A 4,370-nucleotide genomic window follows, 5' to 3' on the forward strand; every position below is an offset into this window, starting at 1 on the left:
GAAATGACACATCAAGGACTGGAAAGTTGACACAGCGGGTAGGGTGCTTGGCTTGCACACTGCTGACCTGGGATTGGTCCCCGGCAGACCATATGTGCCCCCGCCCGCTCCCCAGTCCATAGCAGGAGTGATCCCTAAGCACAAAACCAGGAGTAAACTGCTGATAGTGCCCTCCCCCCAAAAAAAAATCTCCATCAGCGATTCCTAAGCTTAACCTCTCCTTTTCAGAAAACTAAAAATATCTGAGCCTCGCTCCAAAACTTGCGTTTTTACTTGAATTATCAGAAAACAACCTCTCTCCAGATATAACAAAGACTACCCCCCGCCCTTATAAATAACGTCATCCCTTCCCGCGTTCTCCGCTCTTAGCAATAACATCAGCCCCCTTTATAAATCACATCATGTGAAGCAGAGGGGCCAGACATGCTGGTCAGGCTGAGGGCATGCGGAACTCCTGGGGTGGATCACCAGCACTGCGTGCTCCGAGCACTGCCAGAAACAACCCTGGAGCATTGAGCTCGATTTCCAAGAACCACCAGGGTGATACCTAAGCAGAGCGCCAGGAGTAGCCCCTCCCCCCCAAGCGGTGCCCCTACCCTCCCCAAATAAAACCCTAAAAAACAACAATAAAAAAGTCAACGCGTAATGTTCCTTCCTTAACTGCACACATATTATATAGCAAAAGGGGGTAATTGGGTAAGGACATACTAAGAACACATTAAAAACATCATTTGGAGCCAGAGAGACTGCTCCTTTTTCTTATCCACAGGTATTAGTAACAAATACCGTTTTTTTTCCCCCCAAGATATTTTTAATACCATTACTGTAGAAATTTTTGTTTGAGTTTGGATGGTGCTGAAGATCACACCCAGGACCTCACATAGGCAAGGAGAGTGCTCTGCTGCTGAGCCAGCACCCAGGCCTTGCTGATTAGGTTTCCAAAATACAATCTAGGGCCAGATTGCCAGTACAGGTGTCAGGTGCTTGCTTTGCATCTGGCCAGCCCACGTTCAATCCCTGGCACCGTATATGGTCCCCTGAGCATTACCAGAAACAAGCCCTCAGCACTTCTGGTGTGCCCCAAAAAACAAATAGAACAGAATACAATGTACTGAGCTCATCACCAGTCAAGCAATTTGTCTCCAATGAGAAAAGCCTGGCAAATACTTGAGCAAGTATATTTAACAGACATAACTACAATGTACACAGTCCTCTGTGTACTCAAGAACTGGTACATGATTGACCAGTTTCCTGTTATCAAAAAATCTGAAACAGAACTTGGGTCTGTTCAAGAAAGCTGACATTTGGTCCTCTTGGGTCACAGCAAATGAATTGACACATGCAAGTAGAAATCGGTCAGCCTTTCCTGTGAAGTGCCAGACACCTGGGTTGTGTAAGCCATACGGTCTGGTACAAACATAATGCCAGTGCTGGACAGCAAGAAAGAAGGACGGCAATAGTCTGACAAAATCACATGTATGGTCATGGCCATTCAAATGTAATTTCTGAGTCACAAAGTGTTAGCTACATGACTTCCACCCCTGGCGTCCTCACTGCCTGAAGTGAAGTTGGTATCAAGTGAGTGGATTGGGAAGATAAATGTTGTTGGTGACACAAAGCTGGGTCTACTTCAGGTTTCCTTGTGCTTCACTTATGAGGAAGGCCACAGTGGGATGTCTCTATTGAGTGGTTGAAGACAAGCAGGTGGTTTTACCAGAGCCTCTTCCTTGATGCTCATAAACGCTCCTGCGGCCTTTCTTACACTAAGCAGCTCATGTGGACATGGAAGATTGTTTTGAATTTTTTGTTGTTTCGGGCTGGAATGATTAGCACAGCAGGTAGGGCGTTTGCCTTGCATGAGGCTGACCCAGGTTTGGTTCCTCCGCCCCTCTCGGAGAGCCCGGCAAGCTACCGAGAGTATCCCGTCCGCAAAGCAGAGCCTGAGAAGCTCCCCGTGGCGTATTCGATATGCCAAAAGACAATAACAAGTCTCACAATGGAGACGTTACCGGTGCCCGCTTGAGCAAATCAGTGAATAATGGGACGACAGTGCTAACAGTGCTAGGTAACGTGTTTACAATCATTTTATCTTTGTCATCTTGGTGACACCATCACCATTACTTAAGTGCCCCAAGAGCCCCCTCATCTCCATCTTCCAACCATCCCCCTGTGCTCCACCTCAGCAGGCTGCATGTTCTAAAGACCAAGGATGTGACCTCATTCTCCATCCCCTTCCTTTTGCCTCTCTGTATACCACAGATAAGAGAGATTGTTCCTTGTCCTCCTCCTGACTGGCTTCATGTAACAGTGCCCTCCAGTTCCATCCAAGAGGCAGCAAACAGCAAGCTTTCACCTTTTCTTGTGCTATGGAACCATTCTCTTCAAAATCCTCATTAGCTCGGACTGTTATACCTACTTCACAGATGAGCATACTGGTTGTTCTGATGCCTAGATCTTGTAGTTTGTGGCAGGAGAGATTCGAATGCAAGTTATAATCACTGTTTTTGTTCCTATTCTTGACCTGTTTGTTTATAATGCACAGCCCAGGAGGCTTCTTTTGGATCTACAGCGGTTGATTTGAGCTCATAATGAGTATGGGATTATCTATATGAAAGGGGGATTAAGGACTCGATAAAGATATTTTTAGCAGCTGGCTAGAAGCGTTTGGCTTTGTTAGTGGGGGTGAGGAGTGGGGATGGGAGGATGGAGGGATCTATGGAAGAAAGCATTTTGGTATGTTAGGGTATGCTTACCAGTCGCAAACAAACAAGGAAGAAAATGTCACAATGATAATTTTCTCAGGGCTACAGATGAATTGATTTCCCTTTTGAATGAGGCAGCTTTTAACAGGTGATTTGTAAGCAAGAACAAATTTTTTCGAAAGTAAAGAATATTTCTAAGAATTTGATATGCCTGTTCCACTCTTAGCATCGTTGTTTCATTTTGGAATTGGTGGTGTGTGTGTGTGGAGGGGCGGGTTGGGAAAGGGGGGCAGGGGCGGTGTGTAGATTGGGTCACACCAGGCTGTGCTCATTCCTCAGAGCCTGGGGAACCATACAGTGTTTCAGGGGTTGGCTACCTGCATAGCAAGCACTGTATTACACACCGTATCATCTCTCTGGCTCCCATCATAAGTTTTTAATTTCTGGCCACACTCAGCAGTGCTCAGAGCTTACTCCTGGCTCTGTGCTCGGAGATCACTCCTGGTAGACTTGGTGGACCATAGGGAGTGCCAGAGATTGAACTTGGGTCAGCCACATAGGAGGCAAGCTCCTTATCCACTGTACTATCGCCCCAGCCCCATCCTATGGTAGGTTTTAAAAACTTAAGTTACATGTCTGCTGGGCTGGAGCGATAGCACAGCAGTAGGGCGTTCGCCATACAAGCGGCCAACATGGCCGACCCTAGTTCAATCCCTCCGCCCCTCTTGGAGAGCCCGGCAAGCTACCAAGAGCATCTCGCCCGCACGGCAGAGCCTGGCAAGCTCCCCGTGACATATTCGATATGCCAGACACAGTAACAACAAAGTCTCCAATGGAGACGTTACTGGGCCCGCTCGAGCAAATCGATGAACAACGGGAGGATAGTGACCGTGACATGTCTGCTGAACTTCATAGATCTGAATCCCTATGCAAACTTCCCAGCCACCCATTTAGCCTGAAAGAATGGATGTATACTTAGGGGATCCCACTTAACCTCCCAACAGTTTGAAGATGGCAGCTAATATCATTTTTGTCTATCATTTAAGTAGGGAAGTGGACAGCCAGCAGTGCTTGGGGGTCACGTCTCGTGGTGTTCAGATCTCATGTAGTCCCCAAAATTAAGCCAGGATTGACCAGATGCAAGTCAGTTGCTATGACCATTGTATCACCAGCCCCTAGTATTTTTGTATTCTAGTAACAGATAACAGGAACTGAAAAATGATCCAGTCATTAAGTCATCAAAACATTTTGGGTATCATGCTTACCACGTAGGTTAGCCATTGAGATTTAGGGCTGGGGCTATATAGCACAGTGGGTAGGGTGTTTACCTGACACACCGCAGCCAACCCAGGTTCAATCCCCAGCACCCTGTATGGTCCTTTGAGCCCTGCCAGGAGTGATCGCTGAGCACAGAGCCAGGACTCAAAAACCAAAACAAGATACTGAGACTTGATGTGTTTTATGTGGGTTAAATTTTAACTTCAATGTCTATTCATAAAAGAGTACCTTCTCAGTTCCACTTTTTCAGATATTTAAGTTTGCGCTAGTCAGGATGGCTAACGAATAAGCAGTTCATTTACCCTCTTTGAGCAAAGTCATTACTCTCTGCATTTTTTGAACACTTCACACAGTGTAAGTACAAAAATATTTATTGGTTAAAAAATAAAC

Source organism: Sorex fumeus, unplaced genomic scaffold (genome assembly GCF_029834395.1).
Source record: "Sorex fumeus unplaced genomic scaffold, SorFum_2.1 ptg000008l, whole genome shotgun sequence".
Lineage (NCBI taxonomy): Eukaryota > Metazoa > Chordata > Mammalia > Eulipotyphla > Soricidae > Sorex > Sorex fumeus.